At 36.5% G+C, this 13,736-nt stretch overlaps 1 pseudogene; it reads right to left on the bottom strand.

Annotated features, from left to right (window-relative positions):
• Positions 1-10,208: 10,208 nt before the first annotated feature.
• Positions 10,209-12,197, bottom strand: LOC124988507 (uncharacterized; annotated as a pseudogene).
• Between the last annotated feature and the right edge of the window lie 1,539 nt (positions 12,198-13,736).

The raw sequence follows: 13,736 nt of genomic DNA, 5'->3' as shown, positions 1-13,736 counted from the left end.
AACTAAATAAATAATAATTAGTACTAATAAAAATTGAATAAGTTATCAAGTTACAAAACAGAAATAAAACATTCTTCTTTAGAAATACAACATTGAACTTTATTCTATTGTCAGCAGACCCAACTAAAAGATAAGCACCAACTCAATTTAGAGTCAAGCATGACAAGGTTACATGAGACAAACTCAAGAAGAAATAGGAAATCTCAAGTGTTCGATAACTATTATGAGAATTGATTTATTATCCAAAGATCTTCAAGAGATAGTGCAATCTATCAAACTTTCCACTCCGTTCTACCAGCTTTTCAAGGACCAGAGCATTCCAATAATGCACAAAGCCTCTTTTAAAAAAAGAAAAAGAGTAAGAGAGATCTAATTTATTTTATAAGTCTAGAATAACTCTGACTCCAAAACAAGATAAGTACAATTTAAGAAAGAAAAATCAAAACATCGATTTAAAAGTATCTAAATAAAATATTAATGGAAATCAAATAATATACAAAATAAAATGCACCATTGTTTTTTGTTTTTTTATCAATAACATATGTTTAGATTAAATATTAAATATATTTAATGGAATTCATGAAAATTTGTTAAAGGGGAAAATAGCATAATTATCTCATCTGTGCAGAAAAAATGGCCCAACATAATTTATCATTCTTTCAATGTAAAAATTAAAAATTTGAGGAAATTGTCTCAACTTGACAAAAAGCATTTATAAAAGAAATTAAATAAGACAAAATACTCTTACCCTTATTATTATAATTAGTAGGAAAATATAACACCTATTTTTTTTTAAAGTCATGAATGAAAATACCTGCCCTTATTATTGTGTTTCTGTGTTATCCTGCAGTATATCAATGTGAGGAAAGAAATATAAAGTTCAGGAACTGGAAAGAAAGAAATGCAGCATTTACAATTTGAACATTGTAAATGATTGTTTACATGTGAAACTCAATGTTTACTAAAATTAACAAGGAAATTTACAAAGGATGCCGAATACAAACCTGAATTTAACAAGGGGGGATGGTGGAGGGGAAGAGAAGAATGGGGGAACTTTGAATGGTGTAAAGGAAAATGGGGTGGGAGGGGGTGGGGACGGAAACAGAACGAAACAGACAGTATTGCCCTATGTAGATGTATGATTGCACGAATGGTGTGAATCTACAAAAAAAAGTGGTACATCCATAAGTCATATATTTTGTTAACTTTACAGGGTGGTCTGTCTTCTTTCTTCTTCCTTCCCTCCCTCCCTTCTTTCTTCCTTACTTCCCTCCCTCCCTCCCTCCCTCCTTCCTTTCTTTCTTTCTTTCTTTCTTTCTTTCTTTCTTTCTTTCTTTCTTTCTTCCTTCCTTCCTTCCTTCCTTCCTTCCTTCCTTCCTTCCTTCCTTCCTTCCTTCCTTTCTTTCTTTCTTTCTTTCTTTCTTTCTTTCTTTCTTCTTTCTTTCTTTCTTTCTTTTCCTTTTCTTTTTTTCTTTCCTTTCAGTACTGGGGATTGAACCCAGGGTCCCTCTTCTACTGAGCTACATACAAGTCTTTTCTTTTTTTTTTTTTTGAGACATGGTCTTGCTAAGTTACTGAGGCTGGCCTCAAACTTGAGATCCTCCTATCTCAGCCTCCCTAGTTGTTGGGATTACAGCACGTATCACTGCCCTGGCTACTGGGTAGTTTTCTACGTAGAATATTCAGATGTTTGCTTCAGTTAATGTTACACATCTAAAATTTAATTTTTTTCCTTAAACTTTATCTTTGCAAGTGTTTTTATTCTACTTTGGAAAGCTAGCATTTTCATCATTTACAAAATATTATAGAATTTGTAACATAAAAATAATGTGTAGAATATCTATGTGTGTTTGGGAGCACATAATAAAATAAGCACATGAACCTACAAAAAAAAATTTAAAAATAAAGTCAAACTTCATTTATAATGAACAGTAATCAAGTTGATGTTGTAATACTATAGCAATAAAATATGAATTATCTAAAAATAGATCTAAAAATAAACATACAAGTTCTATGTAAAGAAAGTTAAGAACCTTATAGAAAATTATCAAATAAGACAGTAAGCAGCTGTTAACCCAAGGTCTTGAATGGGAATAATATACAACATTTAACTAAAATAACATTAAAATAAAAATCAAATGGGATTTCTTAAGACTTCAAAAGCAAATTGAGTTTTGAAGTTCATCTCTGTTTTTTTAAATATCATTATATCTAAATAAAAGCCTTGAATAACTATCTTTTGTGGAATCTGAGTCATTTCAAATATACATACTTGGGGAAATTATTTACTTCTTAGCTGTCAATAATACATATTCATATTATCAATAAGCACATGCATACTGATTTTGTATAATCCGAGTTCAGAAAGTTAAGTAACTGGAATTCTAGTGTATAATATTCAAAGACCATGTCTTTGAAGCAATGTTCTTTTTCAGTATGGATTCAGTTAACAGGCTAATCAAAAGGATGAATTGCCATTTTAAAACAAGTACACCATTTACACAAAGGTAATGATAGCATCGATGAGTCAAATTACATTCCATCTGCTCAAAATCAAAATGCATTAGTAAAATAAAAGTGACATGATATTGACCCCAAATAGGCAAATTGATTTTAGTAAAATAATAACACACATCATAGTGCATTAATGTTAGCTTCACTAGTGTTTTAAAACATTTGTTTTTATGCAATTCATACATTTATTTTGGGTTTGCAGTTAAGTGCTTTACATTTAAGAATTTTGCATAAAACTTTTTGCAAGTACATAATTAAATAGTATCCTGCTAGTAGCATTTATTTGCCACTGAAGCCTGACAAATCCTTTTTTTCAAATACTTATTACATTGTTCAAATTTGAAAATCTACAGAACATTTACCTATTCACCATCAGGAATTTTTTTTATTATAGTTTATAAGCAGCCTGAAATCTAGATCTCTCCTGTTTTAAATGGATACTTTTGAACAGTTGGGGTCATCCACAGTAAGAAGCCAGTTCTGTGTCCTGAAATTCTAAGGTTTTTTTCAGAAAGTCACAGTGTGGAACTATTTCTAAGAAGTAGGAACATGACAATAAGACTCAGGCAAGGGTGACAATGAACTATCTGCCTGCTGGGACTGATTGAGGAAATCGTCCTGCAATTTACATAAAATTAGAACAGAATATATTTCCTGGAAAAGGAATGGGAAGACTTGATTCCTTTCTCCTCTGAGATCTCTTTACAGCAGAAATGAAAGATTTTCAAGTAGCAACAATGAGCTTCTTAGACTTAGCAATTTATTCTACACCTCCAGTGTAGCAGGAACAATGAGAACGTGGTCTCAGATTATAAAGAATGAGCTTCCATCAGTTTCTGGAAAGTATTTATTTAGTGTGCCTTACTAAATAATTTTGAACTAACTTTTTTATTTGCATAAAATTCTTAGCACTGTAGAAAAATGATGCAATGTTGTCATGACTTATATTGGAATTTCCTTTTTTATATATATACATATATGTTCCTTTTATTTATTTTTAAATTTTTTACTTATTTTTTATTTTTTACAGACTGCATTTTGATTCATTGTACACAAATGGGGTACATCATTTTGTTTCTATGGTTATGCATGATGTAAATTCATACCATTCATGTACATCATACATGTACATAGGGTAATGATGTCTGTCTCATTCTACCATTTTTCATACCCTCTCCCTCTCATTTCTTTCTACATAATCTAAAGTTCCTCCATTCTTCTCAAAGAAGGACCTTAATCACAACTGTAAATTATAAGGAACAAAAACCCCTCAGAATGAATGCAGGTTTAAAGATTGCTTTCCAGTAAAAGCAAGGAAGTGTTACATTTAAAAATGAACTGTATAGATGTCTGCAGACACATTTCCCCATTCCTCCTATTAAGTACACAGGAAATATTTTATTCATAATATATATTTTATATAAACCCTGGAGATTCTATATAAAGAAGCACAATCATTGACTTGTACTTCTAGCTTTCTATGACAATGATGAAAATGGACATTCTTCTTTTGTTACTGGTACTTTGCTACTGATCGTAGGAAAAAAAGTCTTCTGTCTTTCATCATCATTAAGTATAATGTAATAGCTGAGGATTTTGTAGATACTCTTTATCAAGTTGAGGAAGTTCTCTCTCAGTTCCTGTTTATGTTTTTCTCATGAAGGGATGTTGAATTCTCAAACACTTTTGCATCAATTGATAGGGTCATACAATCTTTCTTCTTTAAAGAAGAAGGCACAATGGTTCAGGCCTGAAATCTCCGCTCCTTGGGAGGCTGAGGAGGAGAGACAAGGAGTGGGAGGATAGCCTGGGCACCTTTGGGAGACACCACCTCAAAAACAAAGCAACGATAAAGGACACAGACACACTTTTCTTCTTTAACCTTCTAGTATGGTGGATTATGCAGATTAATTTTCAGATACTGAACCATCTTTGCGTACCTGAAATAAACCTCACCTGCTTGTGCTTTATGTTTATCTGTATATCTTTCCATGTCAATCTTATAAAGCAGCAGTCATAATAAATTCAGAGTCATACCCCAGTGTGACTTTATCTTAACTTTACCAACAAAACATTTGTCAAAAGGATCATGGTACAAGGTACTGGGGGTGGGGGCTTCAATATAACTTTTTTGTTGAACTATTAATCCACTTCAAAAAAGCTTCCTTCACCCACTCTTTGTTCTTTTTTACAGACCACCACCACTCAGGAGAAAGTTTGGGGAAAAGAAAGGAGTCCATTCAAGGACTCCAAATAAGTACAAAGTAGGATCAACTAGTGTGTATGGATAGACTCCTAATCTACCAGTGCTCAAGATCCTATTTGGGCATAATAAATTGTAGGCCATATATTAACCTGCAAAATGCATTAAAATTTGTTGTGATTTTAAATACTTGCAAGGAAAAATAATATGAAAATAAAATTAAGAAAACAATCCATTTTAAACAATCTGAAAATTATAAAATATTTTGGAATAAACTTAGAAAAAGAAATGTAGCTGGTCATGATGGCCCACACCTGTAATCCCAGTGACTCAGGGGGCTGAGGCAGTGGGATCATGAGTTCAAAGCCAGCCTCAGCAAAAGTGAGACACTTAGCTACTCGGTAAGACCACTAAATAAAATATAAAAAAGGGCTGGGAGTTAAGTGCCCTGAGTTCAATCCCTGGTACCCTCCACCAAAAACAAAAGAAATGTAAGCATTGTACAATCCAATATACTGTTGAAAGAAATTGAGATGACTGAAATAAGTGGAAAGTTAGCCATATTCATGGATCTGCTTAGGGCATTAAAATCGTTATGATAGGAATACTTTCCCAAACTGCTGTAAATATTCTAATTAATTCCTATTAAAATCACAGCTGGGTTTGTTTTATTTATTTTTTGTCTTGCAGAAATAAAAAAAATCTAAAATATGCTTTTCTTTTTGAAAATGAAAAATATTAATATAAACACACATATCAAAAAAACCCAAAGCACAATAAATTCAAAAGGCATTGAAAGTATTACATCGTGCAAACACCAAAAAGATGCAGAGTTATGAACTTCGTGGTGGTGATAAAAACTAGGCAAGAACACATGGAGACGGCTCCCTCAGTCCTCACACAGCAAGCTGGTCACCACTCTGAATCACTTCCGATTGCCTTTTTCTGCTTCTTGATGAAACCTCATTTGCTCTTCCTGTCGACTGTGACTACCTGATTAGAAGTATTTCAGAAAGCTGTGTTCTTTCAGGAACAAGCCATGCTCTTTATGCACCTACTCAAGAGTATGTGGAAAGAATTTGTGCACATCATGACCACAGTAAGGCAGTTCTACCAGGATAGAATCTTCCATCCAAATTTACAGGACACCTGGTGACAGAGCTCTTCTAATCAAGAGTCCCATACCAAGGACAGGACAGAAGTTAGAAGTGTGGGTTTGGAAAGCAACCCAGACTCTGCTGGGCAGGCATGAAGCAGAACTTCTGCTCAGCTCCTAGGACATGAGGTGTTCTGAGGATGCATCCCAGATCTTGGTCTGCCAAGAGCACAATGCCTTCTTCAAGGCAGGGGCAGGTTTTAAAGGTGCTCCCCCACACTTAACCCCCATAACAAGCTGTGAGATAGAAAGGGAGGTGAGTGTGCTCATTTTACAGATGATAAAACTGAAGCTTAAAGAAGTTCAAAACGGGGCTCAAGTTAGTGGGATACTCTTTCTACAGCCAAGAGGCACTCATTAGTGCAGAGCTATGGACCTGCTCAGAGGCCGACGAGGACTCCTGAGCCAAGTGCTGAGGAGGCCAAGGTCATTTCATATTCTATTGGTTTTAAAAGGGTGAAGGGGAAAGAAACCAAAGGAAAGCTTTTGATTCTTATTGTAAAGGAGGTGAAAAATGAGGCAAACTACAGGGGGAAAGAATCATCTTCCTGCATGTAGTGGGGACGATGCCAAGAGAGTATGGGAGCCAGTCGCCATGGCATCCTGCAACACAGGAAGCCTCATGACCACGGTTACTTAATGCTGGATAGGAGTCTAGCTGCGTGGCTTCCCTCCCTGACTGCTGGAACCTGCCACCTCACTTCAACACAGACGTTCCCAAGAGGAATCTTATCTAAAGACACTGCAGTTACAGCTCTCCAGGAGGGACACACAAGACCTCTGGTATAAAAGCAACTTCCCAAATCGATAACTTCAGACTAAGAGGACCCAAGAGTCACAGGAAGTGGGAGGAAGTAGAAATGCCAGTTGACAACAAAGTACTTACTCTCTAAAAACCAAGAACACCTTTGGATAAGAAATTAAATGTGCTGGTAACTCTCCAGTGTTTTAAGATGACAAAGCCAATTTTCAATAAAACATTCGCCAAATTACAGAACTGTTCTGAGAAAGGAATTGCTTTGATAACACTATTTGACCTTTTCAGGTATCCTTGAGAAATGGGAAGTTCTACTAGCCGTGCTGTGCAAACAGAGGACCTTTGATGGGGACCTTGCCTGAGGATGACAACCCTCGAGAGAGGCAGCCTCATGGATTTCAGATACAGACCCCTCTTTCTGCAGATACCCCTTTTTATAACATTTTCAGTCACTCAGAAGGCTACCACAGTGGTCACACCGATTTGCAACTCCACCAGCAATGTACGAGTGTGCCTTTTCCCCACATTCACGCCAACACTTATTATTGCTTGTTCTTGATAATAGCCATTCTAATTGGAGTTAGATGAAATCTTAGGGTGGTTTTAATTTGCATTTCTCTAATTACTAGAGATGACGAGCACTTTTTTCATGTATTTGTTGATCACCTGTATATCTTCTGTGAAGTGTCTGCCCAGTTCCTTAGTCCTTATTGATTGGGTTCTTTGTATTTTTGGTGTAAAGTTTTTTAAGTTCTTTATAAAGTTTGGAGATAAGTGCTCTGTCTAAAGTGCGTGTGGAAAAGATTTTCTCCCACTCTGCAGGCTCTCTTTTCAAGTTATTTAATTGTATCCTTTGCTGTGAAAAAGCTATTTAGTTTGAATCCATCCCATTTATTGACCCTTGCTTTGATTTCTTGTGGTTTGGGAGTCGTGTGAAGGAAGACTGATCCTAAGCCAACATGATGAAGATTCAGGCCTACTTTTTCTTCTGTTTGGTGAAGGGTCTCAGGTCTAATTCTTAGGTCCTTGATCTATTTAGAGTTGATTTTTGTACAGAATGAGAGATAGGAGTTAATTTCATTTTACTGCATCTAGATTTCCAGTTTTGCCAGCACTATTTGTTGAAGAGGCTATCTTTTCTCCATTGTATGTTTTTGGCATCTTTATCTAGTATGAGGTGACTGTGTGGGTTTGTCTCTGTGTCTTCTATTCTGTACCATTGGTCTTCCTGTCTATTTTGGTGCCAATACCATGCTATTATTGTTACTATTGCTCTATAGTAGAGTTTAAGGTCTGGTATTGTGATACCTCCTGCATCACTCTTTCTGCTCAGGATTGCTTTGGCTATTCTGGGTATTTTATGCTTCCAGATGAATTTCATGATTGCTTTCTTTATTTCTATGAGGAATGTCATTGGTATTTTTGGAAAGCAGTGTGGAGATTCCTCAGAAAACTTGGAATGGACCCACCCTTTGACCCGGCTATCCCTCTCCTCTGTTTATACCCAAAGGACTTAAAATCAGCATACTACAGTAAATCAGTCATATCAATGTATAGCTGCTCAATTCAGAATATCTATATTGTGAAGCATGCTAGATGCCCTTTAATTAATGAATGGATAAAGAAACTGGAATATAAACACAATGGAATACTAGTCAGTCATTAAGAAGAATAAATTATGGTATTTACTTGTAAATGGATGGAGTTGGAGAATATCATGCTAAGTGAAATAAGTAAATCCCAAAAAACCAAAGGTTGAATGTTTTCTCTGATAAGTGGATGGTGATACATAACGAGGAGTGGAGGAGGGTAAGAAAAGAATGGAGGCATTTTGGATTGTGTAGGAAATGGGGCAGGAGGGGGTTGGGGTAGGAAAGATAGTGGACTAAGCAGCCATTATTACCCTGTGCACATGTATGATTACATGAATGGTGTGAATCTATGTCACAAGCCCCAAGCAGGAGTCAATGAGAATAAATTTGGTCCAAATCAATTGGCTTTTATTTGGTGCTAATCACACAAGTATTATAGTTATCTTAACTCTAATCACACCAATATCACACATTACTTAATCACTAAATTAGAATACTATAAGCCCCGAGTGAGCAAGACTCACTCCTTACTAGGACCCGTTCCTAAGGTCCACTCCTATGCTATGTGTCTTGAGTCGAAGGGCAGCGACTCCCAGAGGTCGGTCAGGAAGACAGCTCAGGAGATCTCGCCGGGGAGCTCCCTCCGGCCGGAGTCCTGATAGATGAGGACAGTCTAAAGGCGAAGGAGGACGGCGAGGTCACAGCCTGCCGGCTGTGCAGAGACGTCTCAGGCGGGATGCACACGGGCAGCTCTGCTGTCGTGGAAGACGAGGCAGCTCGGAGGTCACCTCCACAGGACCGGCTGGGTCACGGTCGGGATGATGGATGTTCCAGCAGGCCAGCTCGAGCAAGTCAGTGAATCTCCTCCAGACTTGGTGGAGCACAGGCATCATCCGTGTAAAATGGAGACTGAGGCAAGGCTCAGTCGTGAGTCTTTTAAATCCTTTTTATCAGACTCTGCCAGCCGGTCTTGGTCAGGAAGAGTCAGTTATCTTACTCGGGGTCAGTCACATATGTCTATCTAGCTTGGGGCAATGTCAGTCTTATCTCGTGGTAACATTACATCACTACATCGTTACAGCACACAGCACTCAAGTTACTTTTTGCAAGTTACACAGCACACAAAATGTCACACATTTAATTTTGCTCCTTACAATCTACTTTGTGTACAACCATAGAAAGAAAAAGTTGTACCCCATTTGTGTATAATAAATCAGAATGTAGTCTGTAAAAATAAAAATATAAAAAATAAATACAAACACCTGAAAATAAGGCTACTGGAGGTTCAGCAAATCTAAAGGGAAGGTTTATTGTAATAGTTTTCACAAAGTCACATTCACCAATAATAGCATTACATGGAATTACATGTCCATTACATCAAAAGACGTCAAAATGCTGTGTGACTCCCACAGGAGAGGAGAGCTGTTTGTCTTTAAAGGAACATAGCAATGACAAATGATAAGGAGAGCTCTGCCAACACAAAGGACATCTCAGAACAGTAAGGAAAAACTGTCCCCGAATTGGGTCTAGGAAGCCACTTTCACAACTGTCTCAGATGCTCATCTCCAATTTAGCAGAAGGGTCCTCAGTATTTCCCCTCCTACACTAAACTGCAGCTCATCTGCTCACAAATCAGAAAATCCAGCAAAGGAACCTCACCACTCTCTATGTCGGTGCAAACTTTCAAACATTTGTCAACACTGCACATTTTACTTTGGGCATAGGGAGCTAGCAGTTTCCTTTATCTCTGAAGTGCAGATTTTAAACACAGTTAGTTCCTTACTACAGCCACTTTTAACAAAGGTGGCCTCAGCCTTGACAGTGTGTGTGTGTGTGTGTGTGTGTGTGTGTGTACCTACACACTCACGAATGAGAAGAACCATCATCAGCTACATCCTGCTCCTCAAACCCAAGGCCCAACCTAGATGTCTCATCTTGGCTTAGATTTATCAGGTCTTCAACTCCTCTAGAACTTCTTGTTTATGTTTATGCTCTGAGGTAGGCAGCATGGGGTATTACCCTCTTCAGTTCTTTTCCTGGAACTAGAACTTTTGGCTGCACTGTGCTTCAGTGCAGTCTTGATTTGGAATATCCACACTGTGATTCTATTCGAGAGCAAAAGTCCGAGCAACATCTGTAGTAGCCGTGGTTAAAGTGACAAGATTCCTTCTTAGCATATTGTAGAGAGGGCTCAGATCTTTACAGAGAAGATCTGATGTCCAGGTAGTTCTCCCAAAAAATCTTGACCACAATATACCATATGCTGCTCCAGTTGATCATAAAACTGCTTCACCATTATATACTGGCCTAGATAGTGCATTACCTCTTTTTAAATTTATTTTGTTCTAATTAGTTATACATGACTGCAGAGTGCACTTATACATTTTTATAGATCATACATAAATGAAGTGTAATCTCTTTAACAGAGAACATTTCACCTTGTGCGTCTGCTGTTTGCAAAATCTTCAAAAGTGGCGATTTTGTTTGTACTCAGGTAAACATAAAATACGTTTGCTTATTGATTTGTTCTGGAGAGATCCCGCAAGTAATGTCAGATGTCAAACACTAGGCAGAGGTAGAATATGATGTCAGTTTTACTCTGAAGAAATTGCAGTCTGGTGATAAAACTTATGGTCACTCTGGAGTTGGGGGGTGGGGTGGGGACTGGCAGTCAAAGGTCCTAAGGCCTTGGCACTATTTTGAAATGGCAAGGAATCTATTAAAAACAAACAAACAAAAAAAAAAAAAAAAAAGAAGAAGTTCAAGTGACCTGAATTGTCAAAAAAAAAATCTTAAGGGGGAAGAAAAACAAAAAAACCAAAAAAATCCAGAAACAGTACAGGAAGACACCCTTCATGATTTCAAAGCTTCCCAAACAGTAGTGATCAGGACAGCATGGAACTTCATAATAATAAACATGGAACTCAGTGGAACGAAACTAAGAGTTTAGCTATATACCCTTACATTAATAATCAGTTGATCTTCAGTGAGGGCGACAAGTCAATATAGTGGGAAAATCATTGTTTTCCCAACAAATGGTGCTGGTGAAGCTGGGAATTCATGTGCAGTCGAATAAATTTAGATTCCTTTTTCGAACAATAATGAAAAAGCCAATTTGAAATGGATCATGGGCTTAAATGTTAGGGGGAAAACTCTGAAAAGGAAGAATAAATGTAAATCTTTATGTTGCATTGGGCCCTGGTTTATTAATATTCTTAATATGACACCAAAAATGACAACAACCGAAGGGAAAAAAAATAAATGAATTAAATCTAATCAAAATTAAAACCTTGTATATTTTAAAGTATACTTGCAGGGACATGAAAAGACACCCAAAGGATGGAAGGAAATATTTGAAAATCATTTATTGGATAAGGAACTTTAATTTAGAATATAAAAACATAACTCAAAAATAAAAAAGAGCCTAATTTTTAAAGAAAAACCAATGGGTGAAGAATTTGAATAGTTTCTCCAGCAAAGGAGCTATGCAGCAGTAATTAGGCATATGAAAATATTCTCAGGATCATCAGTTTTATGGAAATGGAAGTCAAATCACATTAAAATTTTACTTTATACGCAGGAGATGGCTGCAATCAGCCCAGTGAATGACAGTGTTGGAAACAATGGGTAGAAGCTGTGACCACTTTGCATCACTGGTGGGACTGTAAACTTGGGTGACCACTTCATAGAACAATTTGGCTGTTCCTACAAACAGGAAATAATGAACAAAAGGACTCATTAGAATCACTCCCATAAATAAACACCTGGGCACCAATGTCTACAGCAGCCATCTCCATAAGAGCCAAAGTGAGAAAAACTCCAAAGTCCTTCCACTGATTAACGGACTTGATATTCTAAAAGAAATAGTGTACCCAAAGCATAACAATAGTAACCATACACAATAACCTATTGACAGAAAAAAAAGACGGAAAATATGAGTACCGCTTTAGTAAGCTCTGAGATAAATCTGATCATCTTGACAGAGATGCAGTTGGAGTCCCCCAAAGAAAGTGAGTATGGTAGAAAAAGTAACTGAAAAAAAATAAAAACTAAAATGCTTCTAAATGTTCAATAATAGGGAAACAATTCTTAAAAGCAGCAAGAGGAAACAAGATCCTACACATAAAGAAACCAACCACATATGTCAGCAGAATTCATATTGGAAATAAGTCCAGAAGGCAGAATAGCAATGCCCTGAAATGTACAGAATGAGACATAATAAAACCTGTCATTGAGAAAGATGCTTGGTTTGGACAAACTTTCATCAGTCTCCTAAATCTTGTCCTAGACCCATCTGTGCATGTCCTTGCATGATCCAGTTTTATCAGAGAGCCCTGGTTAGCAAGTTGGCAAACTGCCCCTACTACTCACTCCATATCTGATGGCCTTTGATATCTGATCAAGGACCTCATCCTTCACCACCCCCAGGTGATGTCTGATCACCCTGTCTTCTGTTCACAAATTCTGTGACAGCAGTTGAGACAGAATCCTTTATCGCCAATAAGTGGGGGTCAGTCTTCCATTCACTGACCCCCACTCTCCATTGGCTAAACTAATTTGTTCATGCCTGCTATTCAGATTTGAGCCCAATCTCTCTCCCCCACCAAAACCCACCCCCTTGTAAGCAGTCCTTATACCTTCACTATGCTCATGAATAGAACCCTCAATGCCAGACTTTCTAAAAGTACCAGTGAAAAGTTTTCTTTAATTTTGTCCTAGAATTTATGCATAGGGAATACATATTTCAAAAGCAGATTACAAAATGAAAATATTTTCTTAAAAATAAATCTAGAAAGTTCATCACCAGTGGACCTGAGCTATGAGAAAAGTAAAATGAATTCAGTTGAGGAAAGGGGAAAGACACAAGATGGAAATCTGAATGTATGTAAAGGTATACGGAGCACAAAAAGCAGTTATTGTCAGCAAGTGTAGCATAAGTAACATATTATAATGACAAATATAAAAATGTCTTTCTTATTGTGTAAGAATAGCCCTATGTAAATTTATGATTACACAAATGGTATGCCTTTACTCCATGTACAGAGAAACAACATGTATCCCATTTGTTTACAATAAAAAAAAGAATAGTCAACTATTTAAAACAAAAGTAACAATATTTGTGGCATATGTAAAAATCAAATGTGTGCTAAGAAAGCCAGGCTGGTTCAGGGAATGGGGTAGGTATGAGATAAAATTATATAGTTTTAAGCTTCTCATGTGCTATGGGAAGTAGTATAAAATTACATGAAAAGAGGCTATAAAAATTGAATATACATGCAATGAAGCCTAAATTGTCCACTAAAAACAGATACTAAAAAGTTGTAATTAATACACAAAAAAGAAGATACAAGATAATCATAAGAACCATATTTAATTAATCCAAATGAAAGCATAAAAAATAGCAAATGTAAAGGTAATGAATATCACATTAAAAAAAAAAACAGAAAACAACAAAATGGCAGATAAATCCTACCAAATTGATAAACTCACAAAACATGTAATGTGTCTAAATAT

The sequence above is a fragment of the Sciurus carolinensis genome, chromosome 7 (genome assembly GCF_902686445.1).
Source record: "Sciurus carolinensis chromosome 7, mSciCar1.2, whole genome shotgun sequence".
NCBI classification, from domain to species: Eukaryota; Metazoa; Chordata; class Mammalia; order Rodentia; family Sciuridae; genus Sciurus; species Sciurus carolinensis.
The sequence above is the reverse complement of the archived record's forward strand: the minus strand, read 5'-3'. Positions and strand labels throughout refer to the sequence as shown.